The 14,410-nt window shown below is 50.0% G+C and overlaps 1 protein-coding gene and 1 non-coding gene across 2 annotated transcripts in view; both read right to left on the bottom strand.

The window, feature by feature from the left end:
- The window catches only part of TRPC4 (transient receptor potential cation channel subfamily C member 4), a 267,801-nt gene that overhangs the window by 218,487 nt on the left and 34,904 nt on the right, over positions 1-14,410 (bottom strand). The window lies entirely within an intron of this gene.
- On the bottom strand, positions 3,201-3,271 carry TRNAS-GGA (transfer RNA serine (anticodon GGA)). Its single transcript has one exon. It is a non-coding gene; the product is annotated as a tRNA-Ser (tRNA).

Here is a 14,410-nt window from a genome sequence, read left to right as displayed (position 1 = left end):
GAATCAAACCCGGCTCTCCCAGATAAGAGTCTGCACACTTAACCACTATACCAAACTGGCTCAGCACGCACAGCTCGTGGAGCCATGCTGAGCAAAGCAGGCACAGCTCACCCTCCCCCATTCTCAAAAGTATTTCAGCATCTAGTCGCATAACAATGTCAAGGCCCCTTGAAACTGTCCTGCATGAACCCGATATTCCAATTCATGAAGGCTTCCGGTGTACTCAGAAAGCTGGCTGTATTGATAGCATTGATAGGAACAGTAGCGATACACGTCTGTGTCAGAACTGGCTCACCTTTGGGATGGCCAGTACTTTATATCCACCCCCAGCCCCCCCAACCCGGGGCTGTTATGCAACCCACCAAAAGAACAGTGCAAAAAGCCTGTGCAAAGCGATCCAAACTGGTTCCCAGCAACATCTTGCTTTCCCCCCAAACATTAAGCAGTGTGAGCTGTCTCTGGGAGGAGATAAGACAGCCATGAGGCGGCAGCTCCATTCTCGTCTGCCAGGCACAAACGGATACTTGTGATATGTTACAATGGACAGAGCAAAACAGGCACAACTCATCCTCCCCCATGCTCAAAAGTATTTCAGCAGACAGTCACATAACAATGGCAGGGCCCCTTGACACTCTCTGTGCTTATGTTCTTATTAAGAGGGGGTTAGATAAAAATATGAAGCAGAGGTCCATCAGTGGCTATTAGCCACAGTGTGTGTGTGTGGGTGCGTGTATTTGGCCACTGTGTGACACAGAGTGTTGGGCTGGATGGGCCATTGGCCTGATCCAACATGGCTCCTCTTATGTTCTTATGTGACTCAGAGTGTTGGACTGGAGGGGCCACTGGCCTGATCCAACAGGGCTTCTCTTATGTTCTTCTGTGACAAACAGTGCTGGACTGGATGGGCCACTGGCCTGATCCAGCATGGCTTCTCTTATGTTCTTATGTGACACAGAGTGTTGGACTGGATGGGCCATTGGCCTGATAAAACATGGCTTCTCTTATGTTCTCTCCTGTATTAAGCCAATATTCCAATTCATGCATTAAAAGACCAGTAGTGAAAATGGGACATAATCTAGCACCTAGAGTACACTGTTCTGAAAATTTGCAGAAAAATAGGAATACTTCCCCAAAATTGGTCATTAATCCCTCCTCCACAGTAGCAAGGGACTTCTGCCCATGCACAAACCCTGCTGGGGGAGGGGGATATGTAGGCCAGAAGCCCAGCATTTCCAGTTGAAAAGACCAGCTGAAAAACCTCAGGCTGTGACCCTGGGGTGGAGAGCCGCTGCCAGTCTGAGCAGACAATACTGACTGCGACGGACAACTTTAGACTTGTCAAGCACAGGGCAGCCCACTAGCCTGGCAATGAGGCTCATCACACGCTGACAGAGGCATGGCTGGAGAAAGAGCTGCAGCCTTCCCTTCTGTGCCATTTTCCTGGCCTGAAACAGTCTGGAAGAGGAGCTATTTGGCCTCCTGGGGAAATCTACAAGAGCACACAGAAGCAGAGTGCTCTGGGAGGTGCCTGCTATGGAGTTCCCCACTCACTGCTACTCTGTAAAGCAGCTGGGGGGAAACAGGAAGAGGGAGGGAAACACCATGTGTGAATACAGCATTGTCACTTCTGGCTGCAGACTGAGAAGTGATGTCAACTTGCTGCAAGACCCTCTGGGGGAATTCCCCCAGTCTCTATGGTTTTTACCACAGAGATTCAAGAAAACCCTAAACCATCATGCAATGTGGTGATGTCACTTTGTTTCAGTGTTTTATGACACAGTTTCTCCACCCCTACCAACCCAGCACAGTGGTGTCAAGGGTCAGAGAGAACTCTATGATGTGCTCACTTTTTAAATGAATGTTTGGGGGTTACATGGAGGAAGCATTAAGACGGTATGCGCCTACCTGTACTCTGAAGTGGTATAGCCCACTGTCTCCTGCATCTACTGCTTCCATCCCAGTCCTTCGATCAACACTCAGCATGGAGAAAAATCAATTGTAACTGATATTTTTAGCGAGAGTGTTTTGCTGCTGAATGAACTCTTTCTCTCCCAGTTCATGAAGGATGAACTTCTCCAAGTTCAGGAGCATTTCTATGTCCCTGGCAGAGAGATGCTGTCAGGTAGCATAAAATGTGTCAGCGATCAAGCTGACTCCAGGTGTTCAACAATCAAAATATTCCTTAAACATGTCATTCTGTGCAACCATGTGCAAGCTATGAAACAGAAAGGGTGGGGAGGGCTTTGCCAAGGGCCCCTGCCGTCATCTGACAGCTGCAAAAAATGCTGACCCCTCATTTCCCAGGGGGAACTCCTGCGTGTGTGTGTGTGTGTGTGTGTGTGTGTGGGAGATCTGTATTTCTCCTATGAAGGTTGGGGGTGTCGGGACACTGTCCTTTCTATGAAAAGGATGGCTTCCAGTATAAAGAAACCAGACACGTAGGGGCTTTCCAAATTACATTTGTTCTCTGCCCCAAAGCACGCATGAGGAACAAAGAAGGTGATGCACACTGGGACAAAAAAAAATCTTGACTTCAAGTGTGGGTTAATGGGGTCTGACGTTGCGGAGACTGACAAGAGGGGAAAAGATCTTGAGGTAATAGCTGACAGCTCAATAAAAGTCTCACCCCAGGTTGCTGCAGTGGTGGAAAGGGAAATTACTAGAAAAGGGATTGAAAATAAAACGGCCAATATTATAATGCCAGCATGCCAGCCTACAGATGGGACCAGGGGAGACTACAGCTCATCTCCAGACTACAGAGGTCAGTTCCCCTGGAGAAAATGGATATTTTGGAGCATTGTCAGATCTAGGGAATTGTACCATGGAACAATATGAACATATATGAACATATGAAGCTGCCTTATACTGAATCAGACCCTGGGTCCATCAAAGTCAGTATTGTCCTCGCAGACTGGCAGTGGCTCTCCAGGGTCTCAAGCTGAGGTTTTTCACACCTTTTTGCCTGGACCCTTTTTTGGAGATGCCAGGGATTGAACCGGGGACCTTCTGCTTCCCAAGCAGATGCTCTACCACTGAGCCACCATCCCTCCCCCAAAGGTTTTGACCCTGAACATATGAAGCTGCCTTCTACTGAATCAGACTCTTGGTCCATCAAAGTGAGTATTGTCTTCTCAGACTGGCAGCGGCTCTCCAGGATCTCAAGCTGAGGTTTTTCACTCCTATTTGCCTGGACCCTTTTTTGGAGATGCCAGGGATTGAACCTGGGACCTTCTGCTTTCCAAGCAGATGCTCTACCACTGAGCCACTGTCCCTCCCCCAAAGGTTTTGAACATAAACATATGAAGCTGCCTTCTACTGAATCAGACCCTGGGTCCATCAAAGTCAGTATTGTCCTCGCAGACTGGCAGCGGCTCTCCAGGGTCTCCAGCTGAGGTTTTTCACACCTTTTTGCCTGGACCCTTTTTTGGAGATGCCAGGGATTGAACCTGGGACCTTCTGCTTCCCAAGCAGATGCTCTACCACTGAGCCACCATCCCTCCCCCAAAGGTTTTGAACATGAACATATGAAGCTGCCTTCTACTGAATCAGACCCTGGGTCCATCAAAGTCAGTATTGTCCTCGCAGACTGGCAGCGGCTCTCCAGGGTCTCAAGCTGAGGTTTTTCACCCCTATTTGCCTGGACCCTTTTTTGGAGATGCCGGGGATTGAACCTGGGACCTTCTGCTTACTAAGCAGATGTTCTACCGCTGAGCCACCATCCCTCCCCCAAAGGTTTTGAACATGAACATATGAAGCTGCCTTCTACTGAATCAGACCCCTGGTCCATCAAAGTCAGTATTGTCTTCTCAGACTGGCAGCGGCTCTCCAGGGTCTCAAGCTGAGGTTTTTCACACCTATTTGCCTGGAGCCTTTTTTGGAGATGTCAGGGATTGAACCTGGGACCTTCTGCTTCCCAAGCAGATGCTCTACCACTGAGCCACCGCCCCTCCCCAAATTACAGGGAGGTCCCTGTCCTCTCCAAGCTCCAGTTCCAAATCTCCAGATGTTTCTCAACCTGGGTCTGAAAACCATAACCCCCCCCCCCACACACACACACACCCTTCCATGCCCTGCCTGTAGCCAGCGGGGACCTAGCAACAGTACCACAGATCTATGGCATAGGAATGTTCCTTATTCCTACTTGCTTTTTCGTTACCACAGATCTATGGCATGGCCTTGCTTGAAATCCTGTGTACTGTTCTGGTCGCAGTCTCTCAAAAGGGACACCGCAGACCTGGACAAAGTACAGAAGAGGGCAACCAAAATGATTAGGGGGTTGCAGCACTTTGTTGTTAGCCGCCCTGATCCCGAAATGGGAGGGTGGGATTTATTTATTTAAACATATTTCTATTCCACCTATTCCCCGTGGGGCTCAGGTTGGAGTACAACATATGATAAAACAATGAAATGCAATAAAAGCATTCAATAAACAGGCAACTCAACAGCACTCGGATTTAATTTTATATATGTATATATAAATGTTATATATGTATATTGCTGTTGAAGATGCAGCTGCGCTGGGCAGGGCATATCTCCAGGATGGAAAACCACCGCCTTCCCAAGATTGCCCTGTATGGCGAACTCTCCACCGGCCATCGAAATAGAGGGGCACCAAAGAAGAGGTACAAGGACTCCTTGAAGAAATCCCTTGGCACCTGTCGCATCAACCATCACCAGTGGTCTGACCTGGCCTCAGATCGCAAAGCATGGAGGCACACCATCCACCAGGCTGTCTCTTCCTTTGAGAACCCACGCATAGCCGGTCTTGAGGACAAAAGGAGATTGAGGAAGAATCGCACTGCTACAGCACCAACCCCAAATCAGACTTTTCCCTGCAGCCACTGTGGCCGGACCTGCCTGTCCCGCATTGGTCTTGTCAGCCACCAGCGAGCCTGCAGCAGACGTGGACTACTGCACCCTTCTTAAATCTTCGTTCGCGAAGTCAAGCCGAGAGAGAGAGAGAGAGATGTATATATAAATTTTATATATGTACATATATGTGTGTGTGTGTATATATATATATGGGGAGGGACGGTGGCTCAGTGGTAGAGCATCTGCTTGGGAAGCAGAAGGTCCCCGGTTCAATCCCTGGCATCTCCAAAAAAGGGTCCAGGCAAATAGGTGTGAAAAAACATCAGCTTGAGACCCTGGAGAGCCACTGCCGGTCTGAGAAGACAATACTGACTTTGATGGACCAAAGGTCTGATTCAGTATAAGGCACCTTCATATGTTCATATATACACACACACACACACACATACAATGACTACTTCTGGGACGTTTCAATTTAGAAAAGAGATGACTGTGGGGGGACATGATAGATGTTTATAAAAGTGTTCATGGGGTGGAGAGAAATGGACAAAAGAGAAAAGTTTTCTCCCTCTCCCGAAATACTAGAACTCCAGGGCATCCAATGAAGCAGATGGGGAGTAGATTCAGGACGGGCAAAAGGAAATGCTTCTTACACGGAGAGTGATTAAAATGTGGAGTTCACTGCTGGAGGATATAGCGATGGCCACAGGAAAAGACAACTTTAAAAGCTGATAAGATAGATTCATGAAGGATAGGTCTATCAGTGACTACTAGCCATGGCAACTGAACCTCCACCATTCAGAGGCAGTCAACTTAGGAATCCCAGAGCCAGGAGGCAACACCAAGGGAAGGCCTTGGTCTGTATGTTGCTGTTGGCTCTCCAGAGGAACTGGATGGCCAACATATGAGACAGGATGCTGGACTAGATGGACCCTCAGTGGTCTGATCCAGCAGGGCTCCTCTCATATCTTTATAACACCCCTGTTTTCTCTCTTTGAATGCATGAAAGTAAAACAAAAGTCCAGCAGCACAACTTGAAGAGTCACAGCTGCAGAAACGAAAAAGCAAGTAGGACGAAGGAACATTCATATGGAAATGCTACTCACATTTTTAAGGGGCCAATGGATTTTTGTTCAATTTGCTACAGCAGACTAACATGGCTACCCCTTTGGGGGAGCCTAAGAGGAGGAGGAGGGAGTCATTGTTGAGCTGAGGAGCTGAAGGGCTCCTTTATCTTCTGCATTTCTCTTCTTAGGAGCTTGCTAAGGACACAATCCACCCTTCTGCCCACCACTTCCTTTTGGTCCCTTCAACCACCCTTCCCCTCCCTCTCCTCTGCCCTTTCCCCCTCTCACAAAGGGCATGCTGGCCCATCACTCACTCCCCGGGTGGGAGCAGCCTGGCACCACCATGCAGCAACCGGGTCTGGCAGGGGCATGCTTGCCAATGGCTCACTTACCCCAGAACGGGAGAAAGAACCAGAACAGGGGTTGCTTCCCATGGCAGCATCACTCTTTCCAGGACAGAATACCTGGGTGGCCCTTGAACACATGAAGGTGCCTCATACGAATGCGATCTTGGGGTTTATCACGAAAGGCATAACATCCAAATCGCAAGATGTCACAGTCCTGCTGTACACTGCATTGGTCAGGCCACACCTGGAGTATTGGGTGCAGTTCTGGAGGCCTCGCTTCAAGAAGGATGCGGATAACATAAGAACATAAGACAAGCCCTGTTGGATCAGGCCAATGGCCCTCCAGTCCAGCACTCTGTGTCACATAAGTACATAAGTGAAGCCATGTTGGATCAGGCCAATGGCCCCTCCAGTCCAACACTCTGTATCACAGAAGAACATAAGAGAAGCCATGCTGGATCAGGCCAGTGGTCCATCCAGTCCAACACTCTGTGTCACATAAGAGAAGCCCTGTTGGATCAGGCCAGTGGCCCATCCAGTCCAACACTCTGTATCACAGAAGAACATAAGAGAAGCCATGCTGGATCAGGCCAATGGTCCATCCAGTCCAACACTTTGTGTCACATAAGAGAAGCCATGTTGGATCAGGCCAGTGGTCTATCCAGTCCAACACTCTGTGTCACATAAGAGAAGCCCTGTTGGATCAGGCCAGTGGCCCATCCAGTCCAACACTCTGTGTCACAGAAGAACATAAGAGAAGCCATGTTGGATCAGGCCAGTGGCCCATCCAGTCCAACACTCTGTGTCACATAAGAGAAGCCATGTTGGATCAGGCCAGTGGCCCATCCAGTCCAACACTCTGTATCACAGAAGAACATAAGAGAAGCCATGCTGGATCAGGCCAGTGGTCCATCCAGTCCAACACTCTGTGTCACATAAGAGAAGCCCTGTTGGATCAGGCCAGTGGCCCATCCAGTCCAACACTCTGTATCACAGAAGAACATAAGAGAAGCCATGCTGGATCAGGCCAATGGTCCATCCAGTCCAACACTTTGTGTCACATAAGAGAAGCCATGTTGGATCAGGCCAGTGGTCCATCCAGTCCAACACTCTGTGTCACATAAGAGAAGCCCTGTTGGATCAGGCCAGTGGCCCATCCAGTCCAACACTCTGTGTCACAGAAGAACATAAGAGAAGCCATGCTGGATCAGGCCAATGGTCCATCCAGTCCAACACTTTGTGTCACATAAGAGAAGCCCTGTTGGATCAGGCCAATGGCCCATCCAGTCCAACACTCTGTGTCACACAGTGGCCAAAATACACACACACACAGACACACATACTGTGGCTAATAGCCACTGATGGACCTCTGCTCCATATTTTTATCCAATCCCCTCTTGAAGCTGGCTATGCTTGTAGCCGCCACCTCCTGTGGCAGTGAATTCCACATGTTAATCACCCTTTGGGTGAAGGACTTCCTTTTATCCGTTTTAACCCAACTGCTCAGCAATTTCATCGAATGCCCATGAGAAAGGGAGAAAAGGACTTCTTTCTCTACTTTCTCCATCCCATGCATTATCTTGTAAACCTCTTATCATGTCACACCATAGTCGACGTTTCTCCAAGCTAAAGAGCCCGAAGCGTTTCAACCTTTCTTCATAGGGAAAGTGTTCCAGCCCTTTAATCCTTCTAGTTGCCCTTTTCTGCACTTTTTTCCAATGCTACAATATCCTTTTTGAGGTGCAACGACCAGAATTGCACACAGTACTCCAAATGAGACCGCACCATCGATTTATACAGGGGCATGATGATACTGGCTATCCTTTCTATACTGGATAGAACGCAACAAGTGCAAAGGAGAGCCATGAGGATGATCAGGGACCCGGAGACCAAGCCCTGTGGAAGAAGGCTGAAGAGAATGTTCAGTCTGGAGAAGAGGAGGCGGAGGGGGAACATCGCTGCTTTAAGTGTCTGGAGGGCTGTCAGAGGAGAATTCCTGTCGGGCAGCAGAGGAGATGACTTGTAATAATGGGTTTAAATTAAGGGCGGGAAGGTACAGCCTGCAAATTAGGGGGGGGGGGGGAAGCTTTTTACAGCGAGAGTTTTCCAACAGTGGAATCAGCTACTGAGAGAGGTGGTGAGTCTTTATGCTGGCAGTCTTTAAGCGGCAGCTGGACAAACACTTGTCAGGGATGCTCGAGGCCGATCCTGCATTGGGCAGGGGGTTGGACTAGGTGGCCTTTATGGCCCCGTCCAACTCAGGGATTCTGGGATACTGAATACGATCATCAGTCCCTCAAGGTCAGTTTGTCTAGGGGTTCTCCAGGGTCTCAGGCGGGGTCTTTCACATCGCCTACTGCCTGGTCCTTTTAGTTGGAGTTGCCGGGGATTGAACCTTCGGCTTTCTGCCTTTCCAGCAGATGCTCTACTTTTGAGCCACAGCCCCTCTTCTCAGCCACACTGACAGCTCCCCCTCCCCCATAGAAACACTGGTGCCCCCCTGAGCCCACTTCCCACACAGACCCCTCATTAAAGAGAGAAGTTGCAAATAAGAGTCCTTTCTGAGAAGGCCTAGAAAGGGAGGGAGGGGCAGAGCCAGTGCATCATTCATCCCTGCCATTTTCCACTCAGTCTCCTCCTACATCTGATACATGAAGTGTGCCTTACCTACCAAGGTCAGCGCTGTCTGCTCAGATTGGCAGTGGAGCCCCAGGCTCTTTATGCAGAGGTCTTTCGCATCACCCGCTCACTGCCTGGAGTTGCCAAGGATCAAAGCTCGGACCTTCGGCATCCCACTGAGCCACGGCCCATTCGTGGGGAGCAACATGAGAAAAGCTGCTGTCTGAATCAAACTCAGTAGCCTTTACTTCTTGACAAAACTCATGACTGAATGTCAAACGTAAGATAGATTCAGGGGGGGAGCTGCGCTGGTCGGAAGCAGCAGAACCGAGTAAGAGTCCGGGGGCACCTCGAAGACCAACACGTTTTATTCCAGGTATAAGCTTTCCTGCGGACGCACGTTGCTCTTTTTCAAAGGTACCACTGGACTGAAACTTTGCTCTGTTGAACTTAAGGCATCCCTACATTTTGCATGAGAACGGAAGCAAACGAAGGGGAGCACAAGGAGGATCACAAGTTTACTCAGCTGCTCCAACAGTTCTGTAATCAGAAAGCCCCAGTGGTATTCTTCACACGTGCACCTCGCTTCACAGCTTCCTAATCGAGCGCAAAATCGCGTTGAGGATTTTTGCAGCTTTCAAGCTCCCTGGACCAGATTTCACAGGGGGCGGCAACCAGGCGAAACGCTCTGGGCCAAAACGGTGCTTTTCACCCCTCTTTCACAGTATAAACATCTCGGAAACTGTCAAACACTTGACTTCTCCTGGTTTTCCTCTGTCTCTGTCTGGATCCCATCCTTCTTCCATTCCCCACCCCGAACTGACCCGCTCCTAATTTTCCGTTCACACGGCACGTTTGTCAACGTTCATTTAGGTAGCACTCGCTTCATGTATCACACCTGAAGTTTCAATTTAAGAGAGCACTGGTTTCTGAGTCCCCAGCTGTTGATTGAATAATTTAACTTTATAAGCAGCTTCATGGCACAAGAGTTGTAAACTATTCTTATAATAATAACAATACTTTTTATTTGTATCCCGCCCTCCCCGCCAGGGCAGGCTCAGGGACAGGCAAAGGGCATCTCCATCGGCAACCCCTCTCTGGTATTTTTATGATGGCCACAACAGGCGGAAAGCTGGAGTAGCGTTCTGAACCGTAACCAAAGGCTTTGTAACCAGTGGCAACTCTTGCCTGAACCTGAAACGGGCCTGCCAAATATCGAGATGCGTGAGATCAAAGGACGCCATGCGCAATCCATCTATGGGCTGAACGCTTTCCAATGTTATTGTTAGGCTTATAGGCGCCTGCTCATCGTTTCTCCAGTGCTTTTAAGCTAGCGCATTTCTTATCCTTTGGTGCTGCGGAGGAGGTTGAAAGAAATGCACGTGTTCCAGGAGATTGTTGGTCTGAATTGCCGCAAGGCACTTTGCCTGTATACGCTTCCCTGTACTTTAGGGAAGGAGTCCCCAACCTTTCTGAGCCCGAAGCCACATTTGGAATTCTGAGAGTGTCGTGGGCACAGCCATAAAACGGCTGCCACAACTTGCCTTCAGGCACACAGTGAAGATTGTTGTGCTGTGGTGGCAGCTGCTGCCAAAACAACATTTTTTTAAAAAAATCTGCAGAGTCAAATCTCCGATGGCCAATCAGAAGTCTTGCTAGGCAAAAACCTCACTTAGCCCCACCCAATCTCCTGGGTGTCAGTGGGCACCATGTCGGGGAGCAGAAGTGCTTTTTTCTCCTAACTGAGAAGAGATCGCTAGGCCAGGCCCTGATAATGGGTTGGAAATGGCAGACTTCAGTAAGAAGCAGCCATCGACCTCAACATCACAACCCACCTTCCGGAAAGGCCGACAGCCCTAGGAAAGAACTGCATCGGCTTCATACCTAACCTCAGAGTTTCCAGTGCGCTGTCATTTCATAAGATAGCTTTGAGAAATATCCTGGGGAGAAAAGCAGGCAATAAGCAGCCTGTCACATTTGTTAACGTGCCGCAAAAACCTCGCTCCAAAGGCATTTGGCTCGGGGCTGCGTTGTCTCCCTTTGACAAGGTGTTTCAGAAGAAAACAAACCCGAGCAGCACTCGCTGTTGGTCACAGCTCCGCTGTCTCCGTTCGGATGCGAGTGCCGCGCTCTGCCCCCTTCCACCTCCCCCAATGTGCAGCCCCATCGATACCCACCAAAGAAGTACAATAGTACAAATTAAGCATGCTGTAAAAATTCTCCCTTCTCTGCATGTGTTTAGTGCCTTTAGCTTTAGCTCCTCCTCGCTTCAGCGGACCCTCAAGTGTGAGCACAAAGTCCTTCTTCCCAAGCTGGGCTCAGTAGGAAGCTGCTGTTCATTCCGCTTCGCCTGCCCATCGCAGGGATCCCTCTGGCAGAGGACGGAGACGGGGAGGGCAACCAAAAAAGTTCAAATTCTCCCAGCTGCACTAGAAAAGCCAGGGTCAGCCTCGCCAGCAGCCAGGAAGAGGCCTAGGCTCAGCAGAAGACCTGCTTAGCACACAGAAGCCCGCCCCCACCCCGTTCAAAACCTAGCCCTTCCAGTTGGGACAGGGTCCCCAAAGTAGTGGTGCCCAATGTCAAGCATCGATATTTCTCAATAATCAGCCTTTTGTTATTGAATCAAAAGTTGCTTTATTGTAGAAACTCCATAGCTTTGCCAAGGACCGAATCCTTGGAAGTAATGACGTATACAGTTTCAGATAGTTACTTTATAGGTTAACTTCAAAGAATAACATACAGATGCAATTTGAGTCACGGGTTCAAAGGCTACTACATAGTATCTCTTATATTGCTAAGGAATGCAGGCTATTAAAAACATCTCCCTTTCTCACACTTTCTCTGAGAGCAGATAAGACCTGGCTGTGTGAATCTGGGGGAGGGGCACATTACACCGTTACTAGCAAGGCTAACCTAAACATCCTTGGGCCAGATGGATTTATTATGCACCCTTCAGTTGTAAAGGCGGTGGGAGCAGGCCAGAGTGGTGTTCTGCTCTGTCTTGTGGGCCATCATGCCCCACAGAAATATGCATGCTCGACACCCATGGGCAGCACAGCACCTGCTAACACTGTTCTTGGCACCCACCAAGTGGTTTTAGAAAATGGGCTGGGTAAGCTGGGGCTCTTGCACAGAAAGTCACCTGACTGGCTACTGGAGATCTGACCAACTGCACAGGTTAAAATGCTTTTGTGTTTGCTTTATTCTTCCTCTCTCTCTCTCTCTCTCCTCCTCAGCACTGCGAGGCTGCCCTGTGACAGCCCTTTGTGGTTGGCTACACCTCCTGCGGCAGCCATTTTGTGGCTGCACCCACCATAGGCTTCCCAAGCCCCAAGTCCCAGTGGGGGATCCCCCGGTTTTACAGGCTTCCCCCCTCCCCCAGCCAGCTGGCCGGCAGGGGAAGCTCCACCCCCACAGCCATTATGCACCTCCAGGAATGATTTCCATAGGGAATGATGGGGAATTGATCCGCGGGTGTCAGGGGCTCTGGGAAGGCTGTTTTCTGAGGTAGAGGTGCCAAATTTTCCGTATAGCATCTAGTGCCTCTCCCCAAAATACCTCCTAAGTTTCAAAAGGATTGGACCAGGGGGTCCAATTCTATGAGCCCCAAAAGAAGGTGCCCCTATCCTTCATTATTTTCTATGGAAGGAAGGCATTCTAAAAGGTGTGCTGTCCCTTTAAATGTGATGGCCAGAACTCCCTTGGAGTTCAATTATGCTTGTCACACCCTTGCTCCTGGCTCCGCCCCCAAAGTCTCCTGGCTCCACCCCCAAAGTCCCCAGATATTTCTTGAATTGGACTTGGCAACCCTAACCCACCACCCTGTGCCAGAATTCCGAAGCTGCCCGCAGGTTCAGAAAGGTTGTTGGACCACTGAGGCAGGGCATGATGGCAAAGACCTCGTCCTGAGACACCAGACGAGACAGATCTCGAGAGACCAGCGGTCCGACAGCGGTGTTACAAGGCCAGACCTGCTCCAGCATTCCTTCCTGGATCCCTCAAAAGTCGTCCTCCCTCTTTTCCTTTCCACCTGCAGCGGGGCAAAATTGGATCACTGCTTGCTACAGCAAGTAGGTGCAAAATGGTGGGGGGGGGGAGAGTGAAAGGAACAGCAGCAGAACTGGGTGGGAGGAGAAACAGCTGCAGCTGCCTCACGCCTCCCCGTTGTCGTGGAAATGTTAGACACAGGCAGGAATGCAGGGCTTTGCCTAATTTTAGGAAATGAAAGTTTCCCATCAAACCTCAGCAAAGACTTCGACAAAGCTCCAGCCGGAGCTGCCGCTCCTCGAATGGTTTTATGCCAGCCTCACCGGAGGAGACTCCCACGCAGCCGGGAATCCAACCCGTCTCTGTCATGTGCAACGCAGACAGACACATACAGCTGCGGAACTAGCAGAGAGCAAAGGAAGTGGTGTGTGGCACGGACGGGCACGTTGCACCCAACGGTGTGTGTGTGTGTGTGGGGGGGGTCTTTTGTTGACAGTTTAAACTTCCGTGGGGCAAAGTCCAAGCATGGGTATCATACAAAATAAATGCAACTGCGGGTGGGGAAGGGGGGTGCCCTTTTTCTTTGTATGCTGTATTTTCTATCTGACAAAGGGATGCCAGTCTCCAGGCAGGACCTGGGGATCCCCTGGAATGACAGCTTATCTCCAGGGTACAGAGATCAGTTCACCTGGAGAACATGGATGCTTGGGTGGGGGGGGGCTCTGTGGCATTCTACCCCACATAGAGCTTTCAACCTCCAGATGAAAACTGGAAATCCCTTGGAATTACAGCTCATTTCCAGACTATGGAGCTCAGTTCTCCTGGAGAAAATGTGTGATCTGAAGGGTGGGTTTTATGGCACTGGAACCCACTGAGGTCCCTGTCCTGCCCCAGGCTCCATTCCCAAATCTCTAGTCCCCCCCCAGGCTCCATTCCCAAATCTCTAGTCTCCCCACAGGCTCCATTCCCAAATCTCTAGTCTCCCCACAGGCTCCATTCCCAAATCTCTAGTCTCCCCACAGGCTCCATTCCCAAATCTCTAGTCTCCCCACAGGCTCCATTCCCAAATCTCTAGTCTCCCCCAGGCTCCATTCCCAAATCTCTAGTCTCCCCCAGGCTCCATTCCCAAATCTCTAGTCTCCCCACAGGCTCCATTCCCAAATCTCTAGTCTCCCCACAGGCTCCATTCCCAAATCTCTAGTCTCCCCCAGGCTCCATTCCCAAATCTCTAGTCTCCCCACAGGCTCCATTCCCAAATCTCTAGTCTCCCCCAGGCTCCATTCCCAAATCTCTAGTCTCCCCACAGGCTCCATTCCCAAATCTCTAGTCTCCTCACAGGCTCCATTCCCAAATCTCTAGTCTCCCCCAGGCTCCATTCCCAAATCTCTAGTCTCCCCACAGGCTCCATTCCCAAATCTCTAGTCTTCCCACAGGCTCCATTCCCAAATCTCTAGTCTCCCCCAGGCTCCATTCCCAAATCTCTAGTCTCCCCCAGGCTCCATTCCCAAATCTCTAGTCTCCCCACAGGCTCCATTCCCAAATCTCTAGTCTCCCCACAGGCTCCATTCCCAAATCTCT

Source organism: Heteronotia binoei, chromosome 4 (assembly GCF_032191835.1).
Source record: "Heteronotia binoei isolate CCM8104 ecotype False Entrance Well chromosome 4, APGP_CSIRO_Hbin_v1, whole genome shotgun sequence".
Classification (NCBI taxonomy): domain Eukaryota; kingdom Metazoa; phylum Chordata; class Lepidosauria; order Squamata; family Gekkonidae; genus Heteronotia; species Heteronotia binoei.
This window is presented reverse-complemented; position numbering and strand designations above follow the sequence as displayed.